Raw genomic sequence first — 16,335 nt, forward strand, 5'->3', positions numbered from 1 at the left:
CTACTGGGGTTAAAATCGTGATACAACTCATCTGAATGAACGCTGTTACCTGCTAGAAAACCCTACCTACCTACCTATGTGCACCTATCAGAAAATCTTCTTCTGAAAAGTATGTGGTCTCTAGGTGTTCAATAACAGTTGAGTTGGTCAGATGACTCATTATTACAAATAAAAGAGCTGTTATAGAGAAGAAAAAAGAGCAGGTCCTGATAGCATGAACCTACTACTCAGAGACTTTTTTTTTTTGGAGAAAAGTTAGAAGGACAGAACTTTGGAAAGCCTGAATTATACCTGAGTTAAACAAGAAAAGACTAAATTATCTGATATGTTTGCATCAGATCGGATGGAGCTTAGTTGACTAAGTAAAACTTATTTCTTATTCCCATAGGTAAACTGTGGAATCTCAAGGCAGACAATCATATCAGTTACAGGAAATACAAGGGCTTTTATCCTGAGGAATCTGGGCTCTTATAATTTTGTGATTTTATTCTGCGTGTTTCTGAGTACAGGTAAGTATCACACACAGAGACATGTATATTTACATAATGAAAGAGCCAAGGCAAGTGACTGTAAGAATAGCAGAAGTGATTCTTTCTGCGTGATGGGTTTGCAGGAAAGTTTTGCCTTGCTCTCCTCTCTGTCTATTGATATTTTTAAAAATACATTACAAACCGAGTTTCAGTCTGTAATTCATCTGTAAAGATAATTATTTTAAAGCTGGTCACTGATGGCTCACTCTTACAATCTTAGTTACTCAGGAGGATTATGTTTCTACCTGAGCAGAAAAATTCACTAGCCTTCATCTTCAGAATAACCAACAAAGAACTGAGGTGGAGATGTGGCCCAAATGGTAGATCACCAGCCTTGCAAGCACGAGGCCATGAGTTCAAACCTCATTTTTAAAATCAAATTCAGAGAATCTACTGCTTCTTAGGATGTGTCCCACTGAGTACCACCGCTGTACCCAGTGCATTGTATCAAGCCCAGATATAAAAGGCTACTTTTCTGATTTGCCTTTGCCCAGTACCTGACTATAGATTGTCACAGATACAAAAAAAAAAAGTCGTTTTATAAAACATATTTTGTTTTGAAGTCAATTTGTTTTGCTTTGTTTCGTCAGTCCTGGAGTTTGAACTCGGGACCTTGTGCGTGCTAGTCTGGCCCTCTTGACTTAGATCCAACTCCAACCCTGGAAATGAAAATTTGAAAACTAGCGGTAGGTAAGTTTACCTAAGTGTCAATTACATGTATTTGTATTTGTATTGCTGAAGACTATAGCTCTCCAAATTACCCATCTCTCTCACTTGCTACTACATGGGCATGCATCTTCTAAATTATTTTCTACATGTATCTTGGAAGGGATCACTGTATTCTCAGCATGCTCAGAAGATGCCATAAGACATTGCAGGACCAAATACTAATATTTCTAAACATGCTACACCACGGATAGATTACACAGCTCAGAAGGCAGAAGTCAAACCATTAAGTCTCCACCACTTGGTATGCTCTGATGCTCTAGGAAGCTCTCAGATACTCATACAGTCTGACCACTGATAGCCTGAAAGTGTTACATTTCTAACATCCATAGCTACATGTGTCTAACATAATCCAGATCGCTACAGAATAAGACATAAGAGATTCACCCCAGCAGAAAGGGATGATAGTATGCTGAAGACTGGTAGCTCATGCCTATAATCCTAGCTACTTAGGAAGCTGAGATCTGAGGATTGCTGTTCAAAGCCAGCCTAAGCAAGAAAGTCCATGGGACTCTTATCTCCAATGAACAACCAAAAAGCTGGAAGTAGAGTTGTGGTTCAAGTGGTAGAGCACTAGCCTTGAGCAAAAGAGCTAACTAGACCCACTATAGGAACCAAAAAAGTAAAATAATATAAAATAAATAAAAATAGGAAGGAAGGAAGGGAAAGAAAAGCATGAAAAACAAAGAAGGAATGAATGGAAGACAGAAGGATGAAAGGACTAGTTTTCTCTCTTTATAAACAGTGTCACAACAGATTCCAGAAAATACTTAAGAGTAAATTTGAGCCAAATATTAGTTGTTTCTGAACACATAAATACTGTGAGATAGCATGCAATACATTCATGCCAAGTAATCAAAGCTTATTGGAACTGGCTTGATACTCGTAATAGAGAATCCAAAGCTTTTATTTGACAGGTAAGTGAGGATCTGAAATTAATAGTGTTACTAATGGGAGTCTGTGGAAATTAATCATAATATCATTATTAGCAACTGTGAAAGCTAAACTTCCAAAACATAGATTCCACAGGATAAATTTGAAATGTGAAAAAGAAAACAATATTAAAGTGTCAGAAAGCTATTTCCAGTTGGGAATAAGGCAAACATAAAAGATGAAATAAAAATTAAGAATAGATCAGATAATTAAGATATTCTTTCATTTAACTATCTCTAAGTATTTGAAAATGGAATGTTCATCTGGTAGTAGTTTAAACTTTGGCTATACAAGTGATTGTGACTACTCTTTGTTTTTGTTTTGTTTTGTTTTTTGTTGGTCGTGGGGCTTGACCTCTGGGCCTGGGCGCTGTCCCTCAGCTCTTCAGCTCAAGGCTAGCACTCTTCCACTTGAGCCACAGCGCCACTTCTGGCTTTTTCTGGTTATGTGGTGCTGAGGAATCAAACCCAGGGCCTCATGCATACAAGGCAAGCATTCTACCACTGAGCCACCTTCCCAGATCACTACTCTTGTTTTTATCTTCTACCTTATGTATTACAAGAAAAAAATAAAGAAATGAATGCTAGGAGAAGTTCACAATGTTATGAGAAATTAGGCATAAAACAGTACACTAAAATTACTCAGATAATTTTATTCCAACCTAAAATATCACTTACCTTTCTCCATTATTCATTTGTCCTTGGGTCCATTCTAGAAGTTCCCAAAGGAAGAACACCTGTGGGGCTACCACCTTTATCCTACATAGACAGTGAGGGCATGGATTCAGTATGCAAACACTGTCTACTCTCTTCCTACTGGTTTGAAATGTGCTCATTTTCCCACAGAAAACAGTAAATCAATAAATCAATAGGGGCTGGGAAAGTGGCTCAGTGGTAGATTGCTTGCCTTGCATGCCTGAGGCCCTGGGTTCGATTCCTCAACACCACATAAGCAAAAAGAAAAAAGCCGGAAGTGGTGCTGTGGCTCAAGTGGTAGAGCGCTAGCCTTGAGCTGAAGAGCTGAGGGACAGTGACCAGGCCCAGAGTTCAGGCCCCATGACCAGCAGCAACAACAACAACAAAATGAATATACAGAAATGAAATCTTTCTTATCCACTGAGAGAATTTCTAGAAGAGCTTGGGAAGAGTGAGAAGATTATAGTTATTATAGAGATAAGAAGTCCAAAGCTTAGAAAGGCACAAAAAGGACAAAAGTCAGATATCTAACCCAGATCAGTCGGTTAGAAGCCCGTGTTTTCTTCCTGGAGACATGTTTCATGGGAAGCAGAACATGACCTTCAAGATTGCCACCCCTGTATTTGCGAATACCCTCTTGCTAGTGTCAGTCCTCTGTTCTCTCTTCCCATCTTCTGCTCACAGAACTAACGCCTATTATTATACTTGCTGCTTCGATTGGTGACATAAATCCTGTGACATCTGTACTCCCATACAACGGCTTTTCTAAAATATCAAGTTTCCTCCATTGGCTTTGTAGACAATTATCAGGAATATGTATATATACATATGTATATACACATATATATCTATACATAGGTATGTATAGATATATATATATATAGAGAGAGAGAGAGAGAGAGAGAGAGAGATAGATATTCCCTCACTGTACTTTTTACAGTTGCTTGTTTTCTTGCTCCTGGGTTAGTTAGACAAAATTCCTTTTCTGCAGCAATCTGTCCATGGATTTGCTTTTTATATACTAGTGAAAATAAATTTCTCCTTGGCTCCCCAGTCTCATCCCTGAAGCTTTCTACCCCCTTCTGCTAATAACTGTCTCAACAATCTGTTCCAGTTCTTTGAGATATTTTATAGTCGCAGACAAAATGAAGACAGCAAGTTATGTCATGCGGGCTTTTCTCATCTCTGTCTCCTCCTTCTTTTATTACCCCTTCTTTCTTTCCAGAAATATACTGATCACATTTCCTTACCAGTAATACCATAGGTAATGCTTTCCTAGCTCTCCTAAATTTATGCCCTAGTCAGATTTCTTCAGAGAGTGGACTGATTATTTTTTAGGATATCAAGTATCTTTCCTACTCTGTAGGCAGATATGGTGGCTGATCTTAGGCCACAAATACAGCCAAATGACCATTGGAAAGTTCATCTCCCCAGGCCAAGCTGACCTTATGCATGTCAGGGGCAGACAGGGAGATACAGAATGGAATAAGCTAAGGCCTTATCCTTCTCAGTCTATTTACTTCCTGAGTCAGCATATCTCTCTGACCTAACCACATGTTTCATATTTTTTAATAAAAAGTATACACATTAACAGACCATTTTCACTTTGCATAATCATTTTATGAGCTCCTAATTGGCCTGTAATCTCCTGCCTCTTCTAGTAATCATGTAGCCCATTTCCCTAGGCAGGCAATCAGCGCCTGGCCCTTGCAAGGTCACAGTAGTAGCTCTTTCTTTAGGAAGATCTTTCTAGATCGGTGCTTCTCAAACTTTAATGTGTGCTGGAATCACCGGGGGATCTTGTTAAAAGGCAGGTTCAGACTCAGTAAAGTCTAGGCTTGGGGTTGAGAGTCTCCATTTCTAACAAGTTCTCAGGGGATGTTGATGCACCCTCAGAGTGGCACAGTATACGATGCCCAGACCGTGCACTAACTCAAAAAGTAATGAAAATGTATTTCACTGCAGCACTGTATGAGGATTGACTCAGTTTCATCCCACACCTGCTAGCTGTGTGATCATGAGTGACATAATCCCTCTTCTTCAATTTTTCTCTTCTATAATTGCAAAATAATATTGCCAGCTGGCACAGGTGTCTCTCCACTATAATCTTAGCAACTCAGGAGTCTGAGAGCTGAAGATTGTGGTTGGAGGTCAGACTGGGCAGGGAAGTGTGTGAAGATCTTATCTCCAACTAATCTCTCTCTCTCTCTCTCTCTCTCTGTGTGTCTCTGTCTGTCTGTCTGTCTGTCTGTCTGTCTGTCTGTCTGTCTGTCTGTCTGTCTGTCTCTCTCTCTCTCTCTCTCTCACACACACACACACACACACACACACACACACACACAGAAATGGAGCTGTGGCTCAAGTGGTAGAGCACTAATCTTGATCAACAAAGTTAAAGTACAGTGCCCAGGCCCTAAGTTCAAGCCCCAGTATACCAGTAAATGTAACAATAACATTACCTACTTGATAGAGTTCTGTGAGCATTAAATAAACAAATACAAATGCTTGGTAAGTACTGGCTCTTATCGCCACCACAAGCACTGTCTTCCCCCAAAGACTCTAAGTCCATTAAGGTCAGATTTTGTGTCTCAGGTCATCCCACTTTCAGAACGTGTTATAGAACACCCCTTTCTCGTGGCAATGCAGTGTCCTTGGTCTGTTTGTTGACTGGTTTTAGCATCTCGCATAATCGAAGCCACACTTTTCTGTAGTCTCTGTTAATAGTCAATTGTGTATTCATGAGATTCCCCTTGCCTACTTATCCATTTCAGACAGGGCGGAGTATCGCTGGTGAGTTTGCATTATTGTCTGTCAATTCTACATGGTTAACTTCTTTATAAAGCACACTTAATAGCACAGGCCCACCACAGCATACGTTAAATACACTGATTTAACCTAAATTAGGACTAGACAGAGCAACCAGAGAAACTAAGAAACCTGAAAAAACTAAGCACTTGCTAAGCAATGACTATTTGTGAAGCCAAGAGTAGAGACCACAGAGGAGCATGGGGCTGGCCGGGCAGGTGTCCTCGGTGGGCCGAGGGGCAGGCCATTGAAGCAGTCTGTTCTTTGGGACCTCCTTTCCTTCTTGACAGCCACCACCAGTGCGGCAAATTTCAAAGGACATCATGTTACCTCACCCTTGTGGACCAGTTTGGACCCAAGGAGCCATCCGTCCACCGATCTGCCTTGTTTCTGTTATCTATTCAGATGCAACAACCCAAGCCAAGGTTCTGTGGCTTTAGCCAATTTACGGTTATCTCTTAGAGTGCTACAGCTGATCGGGCTCAGCCGAGCAGCTAAGAAAACTCAGTGAAGAAGCTGTTACAATCAGGTGGCAGTAAAGTCGGAATCATCTACCCTCCAGGCTTCTCTGGCCAATGGGATGGTTTAATTAGATCACGTATGTCTGGCACTCTGAATGACTGCAGGAGAGATACTCTTTCCCTATGCAGCCTCACCACGAGGGGGGAGGAGAGTTCTTTATGAGGTGTGATCTCAGGTACTCTGACTTCTTAGGTGGGACTAGTTCTCCAAGGGAAAAAGATATAGGAAACGTCTGGTGGACTTCTTTCTATGCTTCAAAAGTCAGGCAAGAGACACTTGTCCCTCATTCACTCATCCAACCTGGATCTGAGGAGTAGAGACAACCACAGGGCTGAGTCTCAGACGGGAGCAGCTACTACCTAGCACAAGTTCAAAGTCTTCTCACCCAAGCCCCTAGAGGGAATCTGGGCCCAGACATTCCCATAGCTTTTCAACGCCACCTCCTGCCAAGATCACATGAGAAAAGGGGCAAACCAACACCCATTTTGCAAAAGCCACTCATCGACCATTGTTCAGCTCTCAAAAACTGGAGGGAGAAATAAGAAATTCCTGTTGTCATTTGGAACTTCATAATCAAAACAAGGCAATCTAAGGTCAGAGGAGTTATCAAAACAGTAAGATGTTAAAAGACCTGGGCTTGTACACACACACACACACACACACACACACACACACACACACACACACACACACACACACACACACACACACACACACACACACCCTTCACAAGCTGAGGCAGGATGATCAGAGTTTAAGGTTAGCTTCAGGGCCTAACCCCAGATCCTACCCAAGTGGGGGAAAAGTTAAAAGAAGCCAACACTTGAACCGCTGATTCTCAGAGGATGTTTGCAACATAATGTCTATTTCATACTAAACGTTTTCCCTGGTAGAACTCTGACAAAGAGTGCAAAGAAATACATTATAGAGCCTGACTCCCTTGGCTCATACCTGGAACACTCCCTACGCTGAAGACTGTGATCTGAGGATCCAGTTTGAAGCCCAGGCAGGAAAGTCAGTATGACTCTTATTTCCTGTAAACCACCAAAAAGCTGGAAGTAGAGGTGTGACTCAAGTAGTAGATGGTCAGCCTTGAGCAGCAAAAGCTAAAGGAGAGTGCCCACATCCGAGTTCAAGCCCCAGTACCAATGTCACTCCCTTCCTTTTCTTTATGAGCTATGTTGGATTGCATCGCTGTCATTTATGGATGTGAAGTCCTTTCTAATACACAGTTGCTTTAAGCCAAACCAAACCAAGACGTTTCACATGCATTACAGCATAATCGACCATGATCAGGCAGAGTCCTTCACGGGAGTAGTTTGCCAAAAATGTAAGGTTAGCAGAGTCATGAGTTTTGTGCCACCACAGAAGTCTTTTGGCATGAGCATGTGAGGACTTCTTCCTCCTACTTCCACCCGCCAGGGTCCCAACCATGTCTCTTAATAAGTATACTTACAGAGGACTCACACCCAGAGACCACCAGCAACAAGAAGACCTTACCACGTTGCGCTACCAAACTTGGAAAGGCCCCTTGGACGAGCTATGAGGCCGTAGATGCACAACCAGGGCAGAGAGCAAGGAAGAAATGACCCAACTCTTTTTTCCCCCTGTTTTCTGATCTGTTGCCAGTGCCTCCCATTAGCCAAACCAAATTGGGAGCCAGCTGGCAAAGTAGGCCACCCGGGCAAACATAAAGCAGTCAGCACCCCCCTCGGGAGAGAGAACATTGCAAAGAAAGAAGCAGGATTAGCAGGCAAATCAGAATAATTAAGATCCCTACCCACCTCCTCTTTTAGTAAAAATAAATAAATAGATTCTATAAAAGCATTAAAAAGAAGGAAAACCACAATTCCTGGTGTTGCATTCTCTGAAACCACCATGCTCACAATCCAGAATTGTCTGCTGGTCTTTGTTTGGGTGAATGCCTGGCCTCTTCCTAGCTGGTGTTAAAACTTCCCTCTTTTACTCTTATCACATAACCCTTTTTTGCTTTGTATTTTCTCACTTGTTCCCTAGATAGCCTTCTATACTGTGCATCCAGCAGGAAATAGAAAAAGGCAGAGGAAAACTCTGAGGCTGGGCTAGGGAATGACAAAGGAAGTGTTTGATGTTTCTCACACACTTTGAAGAACAAATGCACCCAAGTGCATGGTCTTTAACAAGACAGATGCACACGCCAGGATGTTTTGCTTTGTTTTTGTGCATTCTCAACATAAATCTTCAGGCGGACGTTTCTCTTTAATATGGACAGTGTGCAGGAAATTGTTTTTGGGGCTATAAAAATGCATTAACAGCTCCAAAGGAGCAATTACACCATGTATTGTAAATGTACATTAAGACTAATACACCACACTCAGCCAAACCCCCCGTGAATACAGAGCTGTGGTAATCTCAAGTCCAAAGGTGACTCAGACTTGTTCAAGATGTAAAGCCCCAGGGGGAGAGGGCTTTCCTCCCAGGTAGGTGTCAGTTACAATGATACAGGTAGAAAGCAAGAAGCGGATCCCATTTTGTTGCTTTTGAAAGAAGCGTGGGCGCTGAAGATGAGGTTGCATGCACAAAGCAGTGTTGATGTAGAAAATTCCCATGGTGAATTTCGGCGAACCCTCTGATTCAGGTTGCACCTTCGCATTCACAAATCACTGTGTCTCACGCAGACAGCAAGTCAATTACTGAGGCTCTATGCCTGGTTTAGAGTAGACTTTATTTATTGCCCTTGTTATGCCCGGGCTATGGAGGGCCCTAACCATAATGTGTGAAATCAGATTCTCCTACTGTTGCATTACAAATCTCATTGATGCACTGATTTTCCTTTATTCGGGTACATTCTGGATTAATGGGAAGGGAAATATGGATTTTTTTTTATCCATATAAACAATGAAGACTTGTTAGAGACTTGTTCCTGATGTTTATGGATTTCTCTTTAGTGCATACTGCCAATGGAAAATTGTTTTTTAAGCAATAAACAATAATTGTATTTAGGGGACACAGAGGTACTAGTGCCATATTACATTCTACCTGCTGATAAATTTCTCTGGCCTGTTTTTTTTTTCTTATGTAGACATAAAAACACAAAGGCAAACAATAAATTCCTCCCTCTATGGTCACCTTTTCTCCATCCACTTTATTTTCTACTTTTCTTCTTCCATTACTCATTTCATATTACCTTTTTAAACTGTGAAATATAAATATTTCCCCATGAATGTATGTAATTAGGTTGTCTGCTCCCCTTCAAGGGCTTGTTAGAAAGAGCAAGGGCTTTAATCGAAAGCAAACTTAGAGAGATAGAAGTTAATTAGAAATTAGCCATATATCCAGGGTAAATTATTTATGCTAAGCCATGTGTTACTGTAAAAATAATGCACGCATACACTGACTATTGTAAACATAAAATAATTAACAATAAAAGGGAAGATATTATCCCTTAATAGAATCCTTCTGCCAAGACCAATTTAATTTGCTCACTCGTAATACTGAATGATAACCCAGGGTCTCTGCTTCCTATATAAAATGCAAAGCCTTTTTTTTTTTTTTAAGAACAGTATTTCTTGAGTTTTCCTTTTTCCTCCTCTTACCTCCCTTCCTCTCCTCCTTTTTCTGCCTGAACGCTGATTTACATTATATTTGAATGTGTCTTTTTCCTCATTTTTATTCCCCCTATTTTGTCTCTTACTAGCCTTCCCTATTTCTTCCATTGTTTTTCTCCTATCTAGAACCTGACTAGACACATAGCATCTCACTAATTATGCATCTTCCCTTTTTCCCTTTCTCGGCACCCCTTTCTTTACTCTTCTCTAAAGCATCTAGTCTTCTCACAGAATGGTTATTGTTTGAGCAGCTCAAGGAAAGGAAACCGAATAACCTGCACGTGTGGACAGGAAATACCATCTATTTTCAGTTTCTCTTCCTTTCTTTCCTGGTTCCATCAGCAAGAATGTGAACGTCAAAATGCAGCAACCCTAGGTGTTCTCAAGACACTTGAGTCTTTAGACTTAACCCAGATACTGAATTATGTTTGCTTCCTGCCGTGAACACAATAATGCAGTGCAATTTCACAGTGTCCCTTTGGGGAATAAGGCATTTGTATTCATATACTTCTATATGCATAATCAGTATTAAATACAATCTAATGAAGTGTCTTTGTGTCTAAAATGCAGTTACCTGAGGACTCTCCTTACAAAACATTCATTGAATTTTTCCCCCATTCATGTCTGCCAGCAACAAATTGTATGCAGCTTTTACATGGCTAGTGTAGGTGTTGTTAATGTACTTTTCACATCCATTTAAATGCAAATCTTCATGCAAATAATCTCTTGGAGGAGAGAAAAAAAAGTGAATGTGTTTAGCTGAAGACAAAGCTAGAGGGATAATAGAAAGCCAGGATAGGGTGTCAGTGGAGAGCTACACAATAAAAATCCTCCCCAGCACGCTAATGAAAACACATTAATGACAGCAAAGAGAACTTATCAATAGGTTCTTGCAGTATTGTTGTATGTAAACATGATTCCCAGCAGGTGAAACAAAAATGAATGAATTTGGAAGAAATGTTCACACGTCTCCAGGAGAAGTAAAAGGTCGAAGCGGTGTACAGGAAGAAGCAGTTGATCAATGACCAGAATACCAACATTACGTAAATATTTATACTTCCTTCAGAAATCCAAAATTCTGAACCAAATAAACTCATTGTCCAAGTGACACAATTGTTAAATAATGCTGGGGGAGGGTGGATAAGGTTTCACCAGAAAAGTAGGAAATGAGCTAGGACTGAATAAACGTCATTATACTAGAGAACAGCTGAATTTGGCTCTGGGGAAGGCTGGATTGTGGTCCTGGGGATATTTCCAATTTGTGCTATTTGCAAAGAAAACGTTACAGCAACAAAGGTTAAGTGCTGGCATTAGGAAAAGCAGGATGGCCTGGAGTTTCCCAGTTTCCTCTTTCCTTCTTTCCTTCTTTCTTTCTTTCTTTCTTTCTTCCTTCCTTCCTTCCTTCCTTCCTTCCTTCCTTCCTTCCTTCCTTCCTTCCTTCCTTTCTTCCTTCCTTTCTCTCTCTCTCTCTCTCTCTCTCTCTCTCTCTCTCTCTCTCTCTCTCTCTCTCTCTCCTATTTTAAGTATTTCTCCAAGTTTCCCTTGGATGCAATCAAAGCAGCTGACAAGAAACCAAGGAATTTGAACAATAACACAGCCAAAAGGGCTGGTAATGATTATGAACAGGAAAAAAATGACCTGTTGATGTTGCATATTTCCAAGTGGATGAACCTATTTGTGACACATGTTTGTATATGGGGGAAAGAAAAACACTTCAGAGTTCTGGTAGGCTTTATGATTTGCAATTGCTTCATTTGACAGCACCAACTGTGCAAGGGAACTTGGAAGACTTCACTTGGACCTACTTTGTAAGAATTTCAGTAACTCGGGCAGCATTATATGCTCTTTAACTTGGAGGGATTTCGTATTTCTTGGAGAGTACAACTGGCTGGGATGTTCACTTCTGATTTTCTTGGCCATGTGTCCTCCAGCCCAATCCCACCCACCACTTGCCAAAAGGAAAAATAAAGAAGTGTGAAAGAAAAACAAAAACTTCACAAAAATTGGCTATAAGTAGCTTATTTTTTCCACAAGGAAAATGTTTCATCCTTTAACTGATTCTACCTTTTTAACAAGTTTCCTTTCTTATTAGTTAACTAATCAATTATCCTGCCAAGTACCTGGAATTGAAATTGTCCTCTGCTTTTCTACCCATCAGTCCAACACACGTTGTGTTTACATGCCCAGGATTGCAAATGCTTAGACAATAATCAGAGTTGAATGAATTCTGTGAAAGACTTGGCTCTGTCATATCAGGTCATAGTGAAAAGGGGAGAAAAGTCATACACACACACACACACACACACACACACACACACACACACACACACACACACACAATTCAAAGTGCATAACTAGGTTAGCAGAAATAAAATGGAGATAATTTGGACTTTGAACAGACTCCCAGGTTTCCAAGCACTGAACAGTCTACTGGAGTTCATAGTACGTGGCTAACGGGGATTTATACCCAGATTTGGGAAGGTTGGGAAGAGAGAGAGGGGGAGAGATAGAGAGGTGATTCTGAACAAAACATAGCATCTGTATATAGGGACTTGTAAATGAAACCCGTGTACAATAAATGTATATAAAATACAATCAAAACTGTGTATATAAATTTAAATTCTTTAAATGTGTATATAAATTTAAATTCTTTATTTGTATTTAAGCTCCTCGATGTGTGTGTGTGTGTGTGTGTGTGTGTGTGTGTGTGTGTGTGTGTGTGTGTGTTCCAATACTATCTGTGCACTCAAGATCTGGCTACTGTGCCTTAGCTTTTCTCCTGCTCAACACTGGTACTGTACCACTTGAGCCACACCTCCATGAAGGTAAGAGTTTCATGGATGTTCCTGTCCATGTTGGCTTTGAACCATGATTTTTTCCTTCCTGAGTAGCTAGGATTACAGGCACCAGTCACTGGCCCTCAGCTTAGACATTATTCCAGCTATTTACATACTAAAAGTTTTAAACTATCAAGGATGAGTGTCATTTTATGTCCTCTTTTCCTTGAATCATAGGCCTGGATGAACATACATTTGTCAGGATAAGCTAGATAGTGCTATAACAAATAATCCCTGATACAAACCAAGAAAGGTTTGTTCTTGTTCAGTCATTAAGCAATGGGGATCCTGAGAGTTCCCAGGGTAACTAGTCCCTGCAGTGATGTCATCATAAAGGTTCCGCAAGGATTGGCTTTGTTGAATTTGTGCTGTGTGTGAGGCTGGTAGCCTTATTGCCACAGGGAGAAAGACAGAGGCAATTACAAACACTGTGGTTTGTAGTGACACCGCTCATTTCTTCCCATAGTCCTTGACCATAACTAGTCACAGGGTGGCAAGTAAAGACTGTGACCCTCCTACCCACGCAGAGGACCTGGAGAACCAGCTCTGAAGCAGCAGGGGAGTCTATAGCAAAGAACATAGGGGTATTAGATGTGATTGTTCTCCTTAGAACAATCATTCCTTTGTCCTGTCACATTTGAAATTCATTTTGGCCTCTATTTCACTCATGATGAATTGAAAGATCTTTCGGTTAAGATGTACACATTGCATTTTTTTCCCCCAGTTCAGTTGTGGTGCTTGAACTCAGGGCCTGGATGCCCACCCTGAGCTTTTTCGCTCAAGGCAAAAAATGTGCCACAGCACCATTTCCAGTTTTCTAGTGGTTAATTAGAAATGTGAGTCTTAATGGACTTTCCTGCCTGGGCTGTCTCCTAACTGTAATCCTCAGATCTCAGCCTCCTGAGTAGCCAGGATTACAGGTGTGAGTCACCGGTGCCCCGTTACACTGCATATTTTTTATACTCAACTGGCCTCCAACATAAGGAATCTTTATTTATTTATTTATTGGTTTTGGTGTCGTTCCTGGGGCTTGAATTTAGGGCCTATGTGCTATCCCTGAAATTTTTGCTCAAGGCTAGTGCTCTACCACAGCTCCACTTCCAGCTTTTCAGTGGTTAATTGGAGACAAGAGTCTAATGGACTTTCTTGCTCTGTCTGGCTTTGAATTGCAATCCTCAGATTTCAGCCTCCTGAGTAGGTAGAATTATAGGCACAAGGCACTGGCGCCAGGCTGCAAGCACTCTATATTTATTGATTTTTATTAAATTACACTTTTGCTCCTGAGGTAATCATGAAAGTTTTCTTGTCCTTTCTTTCTTCAGATACCAGGCCATGCATAACCTTTGGAATATCATTACACAGAAATTATGGATAAATGCAGAATTCAGTAACCCAGCTGAGTGCTTTGAGAAATGTTGTCGAACAATATTAATTTCTTTTTTTAAAATTTTATTTTATTGTAAAGATGCTGTACAGAGGGGTTACAGTTACATGAGCAAGGTAATGAGTACAATATTAATTTCTAATTAAGACATTTCACATCTCTTCTTTTTTTTCTCCAGGAAATTTACAAAGGAAGTTAGAAATGAGATGTGATATGATCTTCTAAAAATAACACTGAACTAGAACCTAGAAAATTGATTCTTATTCTGACTTTGCCTTAATTTGCTTTGGGATCTGCGTATTCACATCAACTTCACCTCCATTTCTTCATAGTGTAGTAGAACTGGAGCTCAGAAGTTCTTTCTGGTCACATTCAATACTCTCAATTGGGCAACTTAAAGAACTATTTTCTAGAAAATTTCAGCATCTATTAGAGCGATTAGAGTAATGAAAGAAAAAGGCAATGCATCTTTATCCTTTTTCCTTATTTCACATTTTCTTTTCTGCCATGAACTACCACAGCACTGGCGATCAGCCTCTGCTTCTCTCCCATTACTGTTTGGTTGAAATTTCACATCAGGCTTATTGTTACTATTCTAACTTGAAGAGTAGATCTAACTAAGTAAACTCTATCTAAACAGTCATGAGCTCCTGAAAATGCAGCTTTGATGGATCCCTGCATACTTTTCTTTCTTTCCTTTTTTGATCTGTCATGGTATGTGTGTGTGTGTGTGTGTGTGTGTGTGTGTGTGTGTGTGTGTGTGTGTGTGTGTGTGTGTGTGTGTGTGTGTGTGCCTGCGCGCGTGCCCAAACTGAGGCTTGAATTTGGGGCCTGGCAATGTCCCTGAGCTCTTTTTGCTCAAGCCTAGCACTCTACCACTTGAACTCCAGCTCTACTTCCAGCTTTTCTGAGTGGTTAATTGGAGATAAGAGTCTCATGAACTTTCTTGCCTGGGCTGGCTTCCAACCATGATCTCAGCCTCTTGAGTAGCTTGGATGACAGGCCTGAGCCACTTCCGCAAGCTCCCTGACTACTTTTGTAGAAGGTAAAGACACCAGAATGCCCAAAGTAGCTATATCCAGACTGTGGGGTACACTGAAACCTAAAGTTGATCTGGGTCACAATCATCCCCAATTTTTCTGTCCAGAGCTTTGAGTCATGGGCTTGAAACACCAAAGAACAGGGTTGTTTCATGGTAGTAGGTGTGACAGGAACCTTCCAGAACTTAAGGACAGGCAGGGAGATTGTCCCTTCACTTGTAAGCTCCTTGGAGTTTTACTTCTTAAGAGAATAAATGTGTCTTGGAATCATTGGTGTCTTGATCAAGAGGGGGTAGATTAAAACCATTACCTACACTCTGTAGCTTAAAGCCGTTGCTCCAATTATAGAATCTCTGAGGGGCAGATCACACCCGGGTTAGGAGACTGCTTGACTATGGTGAATGACCTGAGCTGACAGCAGCTGTATAGCTGGACAGAGGGAGGGGGCAGGAGGAGCAGTCAGGGAAGCCATCATTCTCTTTGTATACAATTGACTCACTAGCATTTGAAAACACAAGTGAAATGACCAAAGTACTTCACTCCTTAGAAGGAGGAATCTTGAAGAGGACCAGCCCTAGGGAAAAAGAAACAAGACTGTGTGCGAGTCACCTGAGAAGTGTGTGGAGGAAGGGACCAGGAGCCCGGAACTTCACTTGTTCCTGGTGTAATTCCCTGTTGGCAGGCAACAGTTGGGTGAAAGCGTCCTCGACGTTGGCTCTCCATGGACTTTGTGAGTCGCCCCATTCTTTCTAGCACGGCAAGTGTCAAAGATTCGTGTGTCCTTTTCTTAGAGGTAATGATTACAAGCATCCCAGAAAACCAAAGAAGATGACAGCTAGAGAGAAGAATGGTGTGCAGGTCACAATCCTGGATCCAACTGTAAAAATGGGAGAGACAAACGAAAAGTCTGCGTGTGACTCTTCTTTTAGGGTGTTCTTTGGGTTTCTCAAACAGGCTGACACTGTCAAATGTGGTTTTCATTGTAGGCCACAATCCATCCTAAATAATACAAAGGCAAAGTTAATTGTCATAGGACACAACAGAACTCAAATATCGTTGTGTGACTTGAAAAACAAACAGTATTTAAACATGATTTTCAGAAATAACTTCCTTAAATACTTCAAAGACCAGGCATGTGCAGAGGTCTGGTTACAGCTGGGACCTTTGTTGCCTTTTGGATACGCTGCACTTTGCAGTTACCTTTGGAGATCCCAGTCTCAGAATTGCTCTGCCTCTGTCTGACTTGCCAGAAGTTAGAGCTAACCTAGGAACACAA

General features: G+C 41.0%; 1 long non-coding RNA gene across 2 annotated transcripts; it reads left to right on the forward strand.

The window, feature by feature from the left end:
- Window positions 1-9: 9 nt before the first annotated feature.
- Window positions 10-10,875, forward strand: LOC138818192 (uncharacterized). Of its 2 annotated transcripts, none has more exons than XR_011369002.1 (4): window positions 10-109; window positions 389-509; window positions 1,121-1,220; window positions 10,723-10,875. It is a non-coding gene; the product is annotated as an uncharacterized lncRNA (long non-coding RNA). The 2 variants fall into 2 exon arrangements; XR_011369003.1 differs by having other exon boundaries at window positions 1,121-1,216.
- Window positions 10,876-16,335: the final 5,460 nt, after the last annotated feature.

This window comes from Dipodomys merriami, unplaced genomic scaffold (genome assembly GCF_024711535.1).
Source record: "Dipodomys merriami isolate MVZ:Mamm:240054 unplaced genomic scaffold, mDipMer1.0.p SCAF_72, whole genome shotgun sequence".
Classification (NCBI taxonomy): domain Eukaryota; kingdom Metazoa; phylum Chordata; class Mammalia; order Rodentia; family Heteromyidae; genus Dipodomys; species Dipodomys merriami.